At 44.0% G+C, this 15,996-nt stretch overlaps 1 protein-coding gene across 1 annotated transcript in view; it reads right to left on the bottom strand.

Annotated features, from left to right (window-relative positions):
- Positions 1-9,925: 9,925 nt before the first annotated feature.
- SRPX2 (sushi repeat containing protein X-linked 2) overlaps positions 9,926-15,996 on the bottom strand; it is a 41,674-nt gene continuing 35,603 nt past the window's right edge. Inside the window, exon 12 of the transcript XR_008201586.1 lies at positions 9,926-10,001. The gene's annotated coding sequence lies outside the window, so the exon portion shown is untranslated. The remainder of the gene's footprint in view (positions 10,002-15,996) is intronic.

Genomic DNA, 15,996 nt, shown 5'->3' with positions numbered 1-15,996 from the left:
GAGGGAGTACCCCTGGAGCCTGTTATATCAGGGAGAGCAAAGTGACCATTTCTCCAGCCCATTGTCTAAAATGAAGCCTGCTCCACTGTCCCCCAGAGAGGGCAAGGGATGGAACCTCACCCCAGGTTCCCACTTATCTGGACAGGCAATAGAAGCTATAAGAGGAGGAGCTCTGTCATCTGTGAAATGGGACTCATCTCTAACAAAGAGCTCTCCTGAAGGGTGAATAAGAAAACCTGGGGCTATGGCAGGCATTGTGTGAAGTCATTTCTCCTGGTTCTCCAGGAGAAGAGAAGGTAGATGTCATTAGAAAGGAAGCAAATGTCTTTCTGATATGGCTTGAGTTCAAACTTCTAAAGAGAGAAGGATGTCTAGGCTCTAGGGAGACTCAAAAGCTCCTAAGAGGAGTGCAACATCATGCCTCTGAGCAGACCCTAATCCAGTTCCCATCCTGGGAATACAGGCTTGTCTTTGACTCACCTGGCAAGCTCAGTGAGTGGCACTGAGCTCAGTGAGAGATGGCACCAGGGCAGCAAGTTGTGGTGTTGCTTAACTGCTGCTCCTGGGCTGGCCCCTAGGTTAGTGCATTGATAGGACAATTCTAGACCTGTCTTCCATTCAACACTGCATGGCTCCTCAGACCATGCCATATCCAGGTATGTCACACCAGAATTTCTAACATCTGCTGTCTCTATGTGAGACAAAAGATTTAGAAAGTACTACCATTGTATTGAAATACAATGGCTCATTCTTTCATTTACTAATAACTCAATATACATTGGGCTCACAATTTACACTATTCCATTTGAGATGTCTCTTAACTCTGCAGTGGAAATAAGAGGTTGAGAAGGAAAATGAGTGTATGGGAAAAGTTAAAGGTAAAAAATTAAATGGGATGGCTCCTTTACATTAACTTTTAATCTTGCTCAAGTTTACAGACATTGAAGATTAAGTATCACTCCTTGGACCTCTCTTTCCTATTCAGCCACAAGCCTCTCTTTCTCTTCATATTGAAAGGTTGCTGCTGCAAACCGTGTGTTATGCCAGGATTCATGACCCCCAGAGAAGAGGATTTCGATCCAGGGTCAGAGATGAGACTTGACTACGTGGAGCTTTTTGTGTAGCAAAGTTTTATTAAAGTTTAACAGAGATAGGGAAAGCTTCTGACACAGACATCAGAGGGGACAGAAGGAGTGCCCCCTTGCTTGTTTTTAGCAAGGCATTTTATGTCTGTTAGCAAGCTGCTAGTCAGATGAGACACACCTCAAGGCTGAGGGAGTTTCACCAGGCCTCTCTCCCACAATATGTATTTTTGAGATTGGATGGCATGAGGTGTGTCATCCTCTGGCCATAAAACAATTGACATGAATACTGGTTTGTTGAGCCATTATCAGCCCAAGGTTTGAGAAAAGAAAAAAGGTAGTCTTAGGCAGAACTAGTTTTGGCAACAGAGAAGGAAAAAAAAATGTCTGCCACTTGCGGTTTATTTCCTCCTGCCACTTGGGGACCTCTGGCCTTTCTACCCTATCATTCCCCCCTTTTCTTTTAGGGGAATTATGTTGTCTAGGGAGAGGATCAAACCCAGGTCTCCCGCATTAGAGGCAGATGCTTTAACGTCTGAGCCACCAGGGAAGCAGGGAAAAGGGGTAGCATTCTTATTCCATAACTGCTTCTGAGCTGACAAGGGGTGTCATCCCTTAACTGGTGAGGCAACATATTCTCCTAACCCTCATATCGAGGTTCTCTGACCCAGAGGCCCCAAGTAGTAGTTGGAGAAAGCTGTGGCACTCATAGGAGCTTGGACAACCAGTTGTAACTTAAAAGCCTTCATGTGGCTAGAAACAAATCCAGCTACACACTTACAAGTGCAAGGGGCAAGCAGCAAAAACAGAACAATCAGAATTATTACAATTCAGATAGTTTTCCACCATGGGGAACTAGTTAACCTCTCCCAAATTGAAGCAACTGAGGCTTCAGGAGTATCCATAGCCTGAATCATTGCGTTCATGTGTTTAGTAAATTGAGTAGCATTAGTGCTCATATCTGGTATATATGTACTACGCTGAGTATGAATAATGGCACAAGTTCCTTCTTGTGTGGCTGTTAGAATATTTAAGCCCAATCTGTTTTTTAAAACCACCTTTATAATTTGTATTTGTTCAGCATTAAGGGCTTAAATAGCTTTTTGAGAATCTTGTAAGGCTTGTTGAGTAAACTTAGAGCATCAACTCATAGGATAACATCTGAGGTCCCCAGAGAGGGAATGAATATTGCAGCCAAATAATCATGCCAGTGAAATACAGACCGTATCCAACAAGTTCTAGGGTATGGCAAGTTACCAGGCTTCTCTGGAAGCTCTGAAAATATGAAGCCATGAGTACAAGCTAGACTTAGGGTGCATCTCCCTATCCAGCCAGGGGGAAGCCACACCCATAGATAAGAACGGCATATCCAGTAGGTTCTGTTTGGAACAAGCCAGCATGACTGAGGGGTCCAGTCCCAGTCAATGCCTGGCCAGGCAAAAGGAGGACCTGTACTGGGATTATAAAACATAGACATGATTACATTGCATATTTCTTGAGGCAAAACCCCCAATTGTTTCCAGTCATTATAATTAACTTGTTGGCTAACTTCTGGGGATGGCTCTATTTCTTCCCAGCATATGGGGGCACTAGACATTAGGTGTCCCTTTTCAGGAGTTAGCCATATGACCTCACCCCATATTTAATAAAATCAAGTTAAAAACCACCAGACCTAGACCCATTTGTCTCTTCAGTTCAGTTCAGTCGCTCAGTCGTGTCTGACTATTTGCGACCCCATGAATCGCAGCATGCCAGGCCTCCCTGTCCATCACCAACTCCTGGAGTTCACTCAGACTCACGTCCATCGAGTCAGTGACCATCCAGCCATCTCATCCTCTGTTGTCCCCTTCTCCTCCTGCCTCTAATCCCTCCCAGCATCAGGGTCTTTTCCAATGAGTCAACTCTTCACATGAGGTGGCCGAAGTACTGGAGTTTCAGCTTCAGCATCAGTCTTTCCAATGAACACCCAGGACTGATCCTAAAGGGATGGACTGAGATGGCAATGACGACCCTGTATGCAAGACAGGAAAAAAGACACAGATGTGTATAACGGAATTTTGGACTCAGAGGGAGAGGGAGAGGGTGGGATGATTTGGGAGAATGGCATTCTAACATGTATACTATCATGTAAGAATTGAATCGCCAGTCTATGTCTGACGCAGGATACAGCATGCTTGGGGCTGGTGCATGGGGATGACCCACAGAGATGTTATGGGGAGGGAGGTGGGAGGGGGGTTCATGTTTGGGAACGCATGTAAGAGTTAAAGATTTTAAAATTAAAAAATAAATAAATAAATAAATAAAAAATAAAAAAAATAAAATAAAAGTTTGCCGCATTCACACACACACACACACACACACACACACAAATAAATAAAGGGATGGACTGGTTGGAGCTTCTTGCAGCCCAAGGGACTCTCAAGAGTCTTCTCCAACACCACAGTTCAAAAGCATCAATTCTTCTTATATGCAGCAAAAGAGTCATAAACGAAGACAAAGTATAATCAAAGTTAAAAGTCACATTATGTCTGTAGTTAAGGTACAAAGTGTTACAACAGTCCCTCTTAGCATTGTTAGTCGTCATCAGATTAAGAAGTGGTATCACATATGATTGTTGTTGGAGAAGGTAGTCGCCAACTTGGAGAAAGTCCTTTCTCTGAAGTGGAGATGTCCACCACAGGAAGGCTTCCACTGATGAGGAGGGGAGTGCTCCACAGACCCAGCAACTAGACCAATTGTGGAATGCAGCATAGGAATGAGCCCAGGACAGGAAGGCATTGACTTGAGACTCAAACAGCAGACTCAGGATTTTTGGAGTCAGCAAAAGCAGGCCCACATAGATTATTAGGCCCATCTGAAAAGTAAAAGTATAGAGAACAAAGACATAAAAATGATGTTGTTTAGTCTGAGGGGTCAGGGTGCCACTTTTTAACTTGAGTGTGGTGCACCCATGAATCAATTCCTGACACCATGACAGCTGTGGGAGAAGAAAGAATACCTGGTAAGGACCTTCCCAGAGGGGCTCAAGAGATTTTACTCTGGCTCATTCCAGATCCCAATGTCTTTATCAGGACGGTTCCTGCTCAAACAGTGACTTGTTTGACTCAGACGCTGGGTCAGGAGTCACCTCCTGGAGTTCCCATAATGTCTTTTGAAAAGCTGAAATTTGAGTTATATAACAATGACTGATATTTAAGAAACCAACTGTCTGTCATCCAATATTAACTTCAGAGTTTGAAATTCCACTCACATCATGAGAAGTCAGTACAGTAAGATTTTGCCCACTAGTGAACTTAAGAGCTTCAGGCACTAGTAAAGCAATAGCAGAAATTACTCTTAGATTCTTTGTTTAGATAAGCTGCAGGTTGTTGGTGAGGTTCTTGGGGTTGTGTCATAACTCGCAAGGCCATACCTTTCCTTTCAGTGACAAATAGATTCAACTCTGATCCTGTGGGCAAGCTCAAGTGGAAACTTGCAGGAGAGCACTTTGAAGAGCCTTAAAAGCCTTTTGAATATCTGGAGACCAAACCAGTGTGTCAGTTTGGGCTTGCTGAGTTTCAGTTACAAGTTTATATAAAGGCCAGGCAAGTTGCCCATAACCCGGAATCCAAATGCGACAGCAACCTGTGATTCCCCCAAATCCTCTCAATTGTCTCAAAGTCATAGGTAGGGGATGATTTAGTACAGATTTAATTCTCTCATGGCCTATGGCCCTCATCCCTTTAGATATGACTAGGCCCAGATATTTAACAGATTGTTGACAAAGCTGAGCCTTTTCTCTAGATGCCTTATAACCGCAGCCAGTCAAAAAGTTTAGGAAGTCTTCTGAGGCTTGTGAGCAAGCTTCCTCTGTCTGATCACAGAGCAGATTATCATCTATATATTGTAATGACACTGCCTTGGGGCTATTAAAGTTTATATATCCTGTGACAAACTCTGTTCAAATAAATGAGGGCTGTCATGAAACCCCTAGTGCAAAACTGTCCAGGTTAAATGAGAATCTGGCGGGTAGAGTCTTCAAAGGCAAAGACTAATTGACTTTCCTCCACCAATGGTATAGAATAGAAGGCATATTTTAAATCAATTACTGAAAAATATTTGTCTCATTCCAGAATTTTAGACAAAGTAAAAGGATTAGGCACCATGGGGAGTAAAGGAACCACAGCTTCATTTATTATTTGTGAATCTTGAACTAGTCACCTGACCTGTCTCTTGAGAAACCTGTATGCAGGTCAGGAAGCAACAGTTAGAACTGGACATGGAACAACAGACTGGTTCCAAATAGGAAAAGGAGTACGTCAAGGCTGTATATTGTCACCCTGCTTATTTAACTTATATGCAGAGTACATCATGAGAAACGCTGGGCTGGAGGAAGCACAAGCTGGAATCAAGATTGCCAGGAGAAATATCAATAACCTCAGATATGCAGATGACACCACCCTTATGGCAGAAAGTGAAGAGGAACTAAAAAGCCTCTTGATGAAAGTGAAAGAGGAGAGCGAAAAAGTTGGCTTAAAGCTCAACATTCAGAAAACGAAGATCATGGCATCCAGTCCCATCACTTCTTGGGAAATAGATGGGAAACAGTGGAAACAGTAGCTGACTTTATTTTTTGAACTGACTTTATTTTTTGGGCTCCAAAATTACTGCAGATGGTGATTGCAGCCATGAAATTAAAAGACATTTACTCCTTGGAAGGAAAGTTATGACCAACCTAGACAGCATATTAAAAAGAAAGACATTACTTTGTCAATAAAGGTCCGTCTAGTCAAGGCTGTGGTTTTTCCAGTAGTCGTGTATGGATGTGAGAGTTGGACTATAAAGAAAGCTGAGCGCTGAAGAATTGATGCTTTTGACCTGTGGTGTTGGAGAAGACTCTTGAGAGTCCCTTGGACTGCAAGGAAATCCAACCAGTCCATCCTAAAGGATGTCAGTCCTGGGTGTTCATTGGAAGGACTGATGTTGAAGCTGAAACTCCAATACTTTGGCCACCTGATGTGAAGAACTGACTCATTTGGAAAGACCCTGATGCTTTGAAAGATTGAGGGCAGGAGGATAAGGGGATGACAGAGGATGAGATGGTTGGATGGCATCACCGAACCGAGTCAATGGACATGGGTTTGGGTAGACTCTGGTAGTTGGCGATGGACAGGGAGGCCTGGCGTGCAGCAGCTCATGGGGTCGCAAAGAGTCGGACACAACTGAGCGACTGAACTGAACTGAACTGAACTGAACTAGTTAGTTGCCGGGGGGCCAGCGTGAGGAACTCCGCCCATGGCAAAGGTCATGAGGAAGGAGGCTTGGCATACGCAAAGGTGTGATCAAGCCTCAGGAAACCCCCTGTTCCCGAGCATCTACCCCAAAACCAGAGTCTGTTTTATGCTCTCACCTACACCTCTGACTTTACGGGGGGCTCTCCCCCATAACCGTTTCTCTCGGAGAAGGAGTAAACGTGCAGCTCCAAGGCAATAAAAATTCCTGGGCGTGACAAGAGTGTTTCAGCTTACGGACTCCTCTGAGGGTTATCTAGCCCACCTGTATAGGTTAGTCTGGCCACATGTGATTGTTTACAGCCTCCCAATCTGAGAGGCACGAGATGTTTTAGACTTACTAAAGGCAAATTCTTTTGGGAAATTGTCAGTATAGTGGGTTGGTTAGGTTATATTGGTGAAGGGTTTTTCATTTGTTGTGTCAATAATTGCTGCTAATTCCCTGCTCTGGGTGGGACAAGGATGTCTCAGGTCAAACCTCTCTGCTGACAGACTAGCTTGTGTGACAGGATTATCCATACTCCTGCCACATGATTGTTTACTACCTCTCAACCATAAACAGCACAGAGAGTTTTGGAGTATTTTGAGAGTCTTAATTAGCATAGGGCTTCTTCTTCTTGTTGAGTCAATGATTGCCGCCAGGCCTCTATATCCTTAGGCACCTGGGAATATATTAATCAATGTATTTGGAATATAGCAAAGGAAATACAGTAGTTTTTAAGGTTAGCAATACTAGACTTTTTGAGTTAATGGATTTTCTCTTTTGTAATAGATCACTGTACTTTGTTATAAATCACTGTGTCCTTGCTATGTAAAAATGTAACTTTATCATATCTTAAGACTAAATAGATCTTAAGGGGAGCATTGGTGAAAGGATTTTCATCTGTTGGGCTGATGTTTGCTGCTAAATCTCCATGTTCCCTACACTTATAATGAATATAACTAGCATATAGGAGAAATAAGTATTAACCTTTAAGCATATAGGAGAAATAAGTATTAACCTTTAAGACTAATCATGTTAACCTTGGGTTAAATAAATTCCTTGCTTGATTGTAACTCACTACACCCTCACTCTATAGGAATGTAACTTTATTTGGAGGGTGGTGCCTGGTTTAAGAAAAAACACCCTTGGAAGAAATAAGTTTTTTGGTTATCAGAAAGAAAGGATCATAAAATGTCAGCAGGTCTCACTCATGGCCAGAAGATGATGTACCTTTTTTTATGCATTTATGTGAAGCACCTGATTTTGATAAAGGTCAGGACTGCTGACCCCCCGCGTGACTCTATTCATCCCTATGTGTAACAAAAGGTATATAAGCAAACCCAAAAATAAAGAAATCAGATCAGTTTCCGGAAAGACTGATTCCTCCATGTCGCTTCTTTCTTGCTCCCGTTTTTCTGGCTGAATTCCCATCTGGAGCATGGATGCTATTCCACGTAATCCAAGTTATTCAGCTTCTTTTTCTCCACTAATCTTCCTACTATGCTATCCATTTCTAATCTCTCTATATCTGTGATTAAATATGTATTTTTCCAAAGATGCCGACTCCGTCCCCCCACCTTCGAATCACCCTGGATCCACCGGGGCTGGACCCCGGCAGTTAGTTTCCATTTATCATTTGACTTTTTCACACCCAAAACAGAAGTGTTGCGTGGACTGTTATATGGAATTAGTAGCCCCTACTCTTCAATTTTCAATGATAGGTTTTAGCCCTTTCTTAATCTCGGGTTTTAGAGCATACTGCTTTTGATGTGGAAATATGTGTGGGTCTTTGAGCTTGATAACGACAGAAACAGCATTTTGTGATCGACCTACAGTTTTCCCATCAGTCCACATTCTAGGATTTACATTTTGTTCAATTAATGGGAGAGAAAGAGAGGGCTCCATATTCATGAAAACAGAGGCATGGACCTTGCTCAGTATATCCCTCCCCAAAAAGTGGTGAGGGAGACTCTGACATGATCAGAAACTTTTGTGAAAACAGCACAGAGCCCCAGGTGCAACTTAGAGGACAACTGAAATAATAACGTTTGGCTCATCCAGGCATTTCCATCACAGTACTGGATCGGGGAGAAAGTGGGCCAGGGGCTTCAGTAAGCACGGAGTAAGTTGCCCCATTGTGAAAAAGGAAATCAACGGATTGGCCCCCCACAGTTATTAATACCCAGGTTTCCTCAGGTGTAATTAAGACTGGAGCTTGTGTGGGGACTCCTAGGCAGCTTTGGTCCTGATTGTCCTGAGAGTCTGACCGCTGGGGCCTATACCTCTGGGGGCAGTCTCCCCTCCAGTGTGGTCTTTGCAGGCTGGATATGGATTCAGGGGCAGCTTAGAAGCCTGAGGGCAATTCCACTTGAGGTGCCCCTCCTTTCCACAGTAATAGCAAATCTATGCCTTTCCACCTGGGTCCCTCTGGGCACTTTTCTCAGGCTGTCTCAGAATGGTTCTGACTGTCATTATTAGGCCTGTTCCTTGGTCTTCTCTGCCTTTCCTTCTTCTCCTCATATTTCTTGCCATACTAAACTATGAGCCAGTCGCAACAGATTATCTAAAGACTGATTTGGTCCATATGCCTGTTTTAGTAGCTTACAGCAGATATCTGGAGCCGACTGAGTGAAAAATCTATCCTTTAAGATCACTCTTGCCTCTTCACTTTCAGGATCAGTCTTGGTGAATCTATGAAGGGCTTCTTGCAGTCTATCTAGGAATTTAACAGGTGCTTCCTTCTCTTCCTGTTCTATGTTTGCCAGTTTGGCATAGTTTAAAGTCTTAGCACATGCTTGCCTGTGTCCTTCAAGAATACATCTGACAAAATGACCCAGATTCCATCTTACTTTACCCATGTTATAGTCACAGTCTGGTTCTGTAGTTGGGACTACCTGATTCCCAGTAGGGAGGACGGCTATGTTGTCCTCCCTCTTTCCTGCTGATTCATTACCAAACCATTCATCTCCATAGGCAATATCTTTCTTCAAAGCTTGAGTTTTTGAGTCAGAAGTTAGTGTTTGCCCCAGGATATACATCACATCCTTCCAAGTAAGATCATAAAGCGGAGTAACACCCTTAAAGGCTCTAATATATTTTTCTGGGTCCTCCAAATAGTTTCCCAGATCTTCCTTGATTATTTGTATTTCTTGATAAGAAAAGGGGTTATTAACTCTGATGGATTGGTTATTTTCCCCAGTGGGTGCTTCATGGAGAGGCAATGGCTTGTGTGGCTGTTCCTCAGCCTCTCAGGTTGCCCTTTGCATGCATATGATCCCAGGGATAGATTGGAGAAACCTGTTTTCCTTATCTCTTTGTCTTCTATCCTCCCTCTCATAGGAGGACAGGAGAGAGCTGAGGTTTTCACACCCAAATCTGTACCATTAGGACATAAGCCTGGCATGTCTCACAGAAATAAAAAAGGCAACACACCTGCTATTTCTACCCATTTCTCTTGTTTTCTACAGAACCGGTCTAATTGTAAGACAGTATTATAATTAAGAGACCCTCCAACCAGCCATTGTTCGCCATCTTCCAATGGATACCGTGGCCATGCAGTATCACATGGGAAGATCAGGTGCGTTTTCTTTAAGCTGTAGGGATTGAATCTATCCCAGTTTTTTAGGATACAGTTCAAAGGAGTGAGGCTGGAATTTTAGCTCCCATCTGTAAGAGAAAAAAATCAACGACCAGTGCTTTTTTTCTACCAGAGGTGTCCCTCCCTGCTCTAGATGGGGGTGGAGACAAGTCTCCCACTTAAGCATCCTTCCCTGGCTGGAGTTAACCTGTTTCTTGGTGTTCCGAGATGTCCCTTCCAAGTGTCACCACACCAGTATGCTAAGTCGCTTCAGTCGTGTCCAACTCTGGGTGACCCCATGGATGGCAGCCCACCAGGCTCCCCCGTCCCTGGGATTCTCCAGGCAAGAACACTGGAGTGGGTTGCCATTTCCTTCTCCAATGCATGAAAGTGAAAAGTGAAAGTGAAGTTGCTCAGTCGTGTCCGACTCCTAGCGACCCCACCGACTGCAGCCCACCAGGCTCCTTGGCCCGTGGGATTTTCCAGGCAAGAGTACTGGAGTGGGGTGCCATTGCCTTCTCCACCACACCAGTATATGTAATAGCAAAAGAGGTGGTAAAAGGCTGGCCAGTGAGGAAAAATTAATTTTTGTCCTCGAGCTATTAGGTTCATTCCTTCCAAAGCCACTGGAGAGCCTCCTCTGGTCTGCTAAGAGCTAGCACTCCCAAAGGAAGAAGCCCATTGCACTTCCAATCTGACCAGATCCTGGGATTCCCAATCTGTGTCCTCAAAAACCTCATGGTCACCAGCAGTACTCCTATCCACATTGATCGGAGGCACAGCCATGATAAAGATTCACTTTCAGGTTGCTAGCCCCTGAGGCAGGCGGCCAGGAGAGCAACTGCTTGCCTGAGAGACATTCTTGGAGCTAGTGCTCCACCTAGCTACTGAACATGCCCTTGTCTCTAGTGTCTGATAAAACAACCAACAGCGTGGATCGCAAGTCCCTTGAAAGACGGTGATCTGACAGGGTTTGGTTAGTAGTTTTAATTCCTCAGGCAGTTACAAAATGGTCAAAGAGACTAGGAAAAGGTGACTGAAAAAGTCCATATGCTTCACCCATTTCTGACTGTTCCCCTTGCATGGACGTTGAGTGCCTCTTGGCATTGGCAGGTTGGTATAAACCCCTGACAAGGCTCCCTTTTGGGGGCTGCCTTCAGTCATTATGAGGCACCACAAAACTGTAGAGCAGGGCTCATCACTGGCTTGGAGCAGGGCACGTCTCTTTCATGCTGCTTTCAAACACACAGGCACACCATAGAGTTAGTAAAGTACAGCAGAAAACTTTCTTACCAGGAGAGCAAATAATTAGAGCTCCAAGCACCTTTACCTTGTCTTGAAGATCCCAGACGAGCTCCCAAGATGAAAGGCTGCTGCTGCGAGCTGTGTTATGCCAGGATTCGTGACCTCCAGAGGAGAGGATTTCGATCCAGGATCAGAGATAAGGCTTAACTCCTTGGAGCTTTTTGTGTAGTAAAGGTTATTTCTGAGCTTTGTGATCTTTGGCAAGATGCCTGACCCCTTTGTGCTTCAACATCTGAGCTGTGTGATCTTAGGCAGCTTGCCTAACTTCTCTGAGATTCCATATCTGAGATGTATGATCTTACAGAAGTTGCCTGACCTCTCTGTGCTTCCATATTTGAGCTTTGTGATCTTAGACAAGTTGCCAAACTTCTCTGTGCTTCTATTTCTGAGTTGTGTGACCTTAGGTAAGTTGTGTAACCTCTCTGTGCTTCCACTTCTGAGCTGTGTGATCTTAAGCAAGTTGCCTAACTTCTCTCTGCTTCAATATCTGAGCTTTGTGATCTAAGGCAAATTTCCAGCTTTTCTGTGCTTCCAGTTTTGAGTTGCGTGATCTTAGCCAAATTGCCTGACCTCTCTGTGCTTCCACATTTGAGCTGTACAATCATAGGCAACTTGCCTAACGTTTCTATGCTTCCATTTTTGAACTTAGTAATCTGAGACATGTTGCCAAATCTTCCTGTGCTTCCACATCCGAGCTGTGTGATCTTGGGCTAATTTCAGAGCATCTTTGTGCTTCCACTTCTGAATTCTGTAAACTTAGGTAAGTTTCCTGTTCCCTGTGCTTTCACTTAGGAGCTATTTGTCTTAGGCAAGTTGCCTGACCTCTCTGTGCTTCCTATTCTGAGCTGTATGATCAAACAAGTTGCCTGCTCTCTCTGTTCTTTGAGTTCTGAGCTGTGTGATCTTAGGCAAGTTTCCTAACCTCTCTGTGCTTCCATAGCTGATCTGTGTGATCTAAGGCATGTTGCTGAACCTCTCTGTGCTTCCACATCTGTTTGCGTGAACTCACGTAAGTTGTGTAAACTCTCTGTGCATCCATATCTGAGCTGTGTGATCTTAAGCAATTGAATAGCCTCTCTGTGCATCCATATGCGAGCTTTGTGATCTTCGTAAACTTGCCTAACTTCTCCGTGCTTCCACTTAAGCTCTGTGGTATTAGGCAAGTTGTCTGAGCTCTCTAGCTTCCACTTCTAAGCTGTATGAAGTTAGGTAAGTTGCATGACCTATCTGTGCTTCCGCATGAGCTGTATGAACTTAGGCAAGTTTCCAAATTCTGTTTTCATATTTGAGCTGTGTTATCTTGACAAATTGCCTAACCATTCTCTGCTTCCATTTCTGAGCTGTATTATTTTAGGCAAGTTTCCTGTTCTCGGTGCTTCCATGTATGTCCTGTGTGATCTTAAGCAAGTTGCCTGACCTCTCTGTGCTTTCACATCTGAGCTGTGTGATCTTAGGCAAGTTTTCTGACTTCTCTGTACTTCCCCTTCTGGGTTGTATGATGCTATGCAAGTTGCCTGACTTTTCTGTCTTCCACTTCTGAGCTGTGTGATCTTACATAAGTTTTCTTACCTGTCTGTACTTCCACATCAGAGTTGTGTGATGTTAGGTAAGTTGTTTAACCTCTCTGTTGTTCCATATCTGAGCTGTGTAGTCTTAAGCACGTTGTGTAACCTCTCTGTGCTCCCACTTTTGAGCTTTGTGATTTTAGGCAAGATGCCTGACCTCTCTGTGCTTCCACATCTGAGCTGTGTGATCTTAGGCAAGTTGCATAACCTCTCTCTGAATCCATATGTAAACCTTGTGATCTTAGGCAAGTTGCCTAGCCTTTCTACATTTTCACTTCAGACATGTGTAATCATGGGGAAGTTGCCTGACATCTCTGTGTTTCAACTCCTGAACTGTGTGGTCTTAGCCAGGTGCCAGACCTCTCTGTTCTTCCACTTCTGAGCTGTCTGATCTTAGGCAAGTTGCCTGACATCTCTGTGCTTCCACTTTTGAGCTGTGTGATTATAGGCCAGTTGAGCAACTGCTTGTTGCTTGCATATCTGAGCTGTGTGATCTTATGCAATTTGCCTGACCTCTCAGTGCTTCGGCTTCTGAGCGGTATGATCACAGGGAAGTTGCCAACATCTCTGTGCTTTGACTTCCAAGCTGTGTGATCTTAGGCAAGTTGTCTGACCTCTCTGTGCTTCCACTACTATGCTGTGTGATCTTAGGCAAGCTGCCTGACCTTTCTGTGCTTGTACTTCTGAGCTGTGTGGTCTTAGGCAAGTTACCTATCTTCTCTGTGGTTCCACTTGTGAACTGTGTAATCTTAAGCAAGCTGTCTGATCTCTTTGCTTGCACTTGTCAGGTGTGATCTTAGGCAAGTTGCTTGACCTCTCTGTGCTTCCACTTCCGAGCTGTGTCAACTTAGGAAAGTTTCCTAATCTCTCTGTGTATTTATATTTGTGCTGTGTGATCTTGACAACTTGCCTAACCATTCTCTGCTTCCATTTCTGAGCTGTATTATTTTAGGCAAGTTGCCTGTTCTCTGTGCTTCCCTGTCTGTGCTGTGTGATCTTAGGCAAGTAGCCTGACCTCTCTGTGCTTGCACTTCTGAGCTGTGTGATCTTAGGCAAGTAGCCTGACCTCTCTTTGTTTCCATTTCTGACCTGTGTGATTATAGGCAAGTTGCCTGACATCTCTGTGGTTCCAATAAGCCACTGAAATTACGCAAGTTGCCTAACCTGTTTGTGCTTCCACATGAGCTGTGTGATCTTGGACAAGTTTCTGAATCTCTCTGTGCTTCTATATTTATGGTGTGTGATCTTAGACAAGTTGCCTAACCCTTCCCTGCTTCCATTTCTGAGCTGTATTATTTCAGGCAAGTTGCCTGATCTTTGTGCTTTCACTTCTGAGCTTTGTGATCTTATGCAAGATGCCTTTCCTCTCTGTGATTCCACATCTCAGCTGTGTGATCTTAGGCAAGTTACCTAACATCTCTGAGCTTCCATACCTGACATGTGTGATCTTAGGCAAGGTGCCTAACCTCTCTAATCTTACACTCACACTTCTGAGCTGTGTGATCTTACACAAGTTGCCTGAATGCTCTGTGCTTCCCACTTGAGCTGTGTGAACTTCGGCAAGTTGCCTAAACTCTCTGTGATTCTACTTAAGCTGTGTAACATTAGGCAAGTTACGTGATCTCTCTGTGCTTCCACTTTTGAGCTTTGTGACCTTAGACAAGTTGCCTGACCTATCTGTCTTCCACTTGAGTTATGTGATCTCAGGCAGGTTGACTACAGTCTCTCTCTGCTTCCATATCTGAGCTGTATGATATTAGGCAAGGTGCCTAACCATTCTGTACTTCCACTTCTGAGCTGTGTTGTCTTAGATAAGTTGCCTAACCTATCTGTTATTCCATTTCTGAGCTGTGTCAACTTAGGCAAGTTGCCTGTCCTCTCTGTGCTTCCACTTGTGAGCTGTGTGATCTTAGGCAAGTTGCATAACCTCTCTGTGCTCCCACTTAAAAGATGTGTCATCTTATGCATGTTGCCTATGTATCTGTGCTTCCATTTCTGATCTGTGTGATCTTAGGCAAGTTGCCTGATCTCTCTGTCCTTCCATATAAAGGCTGTGTGATCTTAGGAAAGTTGCCTAACCTCTCTGTGCTTCCTCTTCTGAGCTGTGTGATCTTAGAAAGTTCCCTGACCTCTATGTCCTGCCACTTCTGAGCTGTGTGATCTTGAACAGGTTGCCTAGACATTCTGTGCTTCCATATCTGAGCTGTGATATCTCTGTCAGGTTGCCCGACCTCTCTCTGCTTCCATTTAAGAGCTGTTTGATCTTAGGCAAGATGCCTGAACTTTCTTTGCTTCGAGATATGAGCTGTGTGAAGAAGATGGCAGAGTTTTTTTTTTTCCACAAAAAAACTGTGGAAAAATCTTCAAGAGATGGGAATACCAGACCACCTTACCTGCCTCCTGAGAAATCTGTGTGCAGATCAAGAAGCAACAGTTAGAACTGGACATGGAAGAACAGACTGGTTCCAAATCAGGAAAGGATTGCATCAAGGTTGTATATTGCCACCCTGCTTATTTAACTTATATGCAGAGTACATCATGAGAAATGCTGGGCTGGAGGAAGCGCAAGCTGGAATCAAGATTGCCGGGAGAAGTATCAATAACCTCAGATATGCAGATGACACCACCCTTATGGCAGAAAGTGAAGAGGAACTAAAGAGCCTCTTGATGAAAGTGAAAGAGGAGAGTGAAAAAGCTGGCTTAAAACTCAACATTCAGAAAACTAAGATCATAGCATCCAGTCCCATCACTTCATGGGAAATAGATGGGGAAACAGTGGAAACAGTGAGAGACTTTATTTTTGGGGGCTCCAAAATCACTACAGGTGGTGAGTGCAGCCATGACCCTTGCTCCTTCAAAGGTAAGTTATGACCAACCTAGACAGCATACTAAAAAGCAGAGACATCACTTTGCCAACAAAGGTCCATCTAGTCAAAGCTATGGTTTTTCTAGTAGTCATGTATGGATGTGAGAGTTGGACTATAAAGAAAGCTGAGCACCAAAGAACTGATGCTTTTGAACTGTGGTGTTGGAGAAGACTCTTGAGAGTCCCTTGGACTGCAAGGAGATCCAACCAGTCAATCCTAAGGGAAATCCGTCCTGAATATTCATTGGAAGGACTGACGCTGAAACTCTAATACTTGGCGACTTGATACAAAGAACTGACTCCTTGTTAAAGACCCTGATGCTGGGAAAGATTGAAGGCAGGAGGAGA

Source organism: Budorcas taxicolor, chromosome X (assembly GCF_023091745.1).
Source record: "Budorcas taxicolor isolate Tak-1 chromosome X, Takin1.1, whole genome shotgun sequence".
Classification (NCBI taxonomy): Eukaryota; Metazoa; Chordata; class Mammalia; order Artiodactyla; family Bovidae; genus Budorcas; species Budorcas taxicolor.
This window is presented reverse-complemented; position numbering and strand designations above follow the sequence as displayed.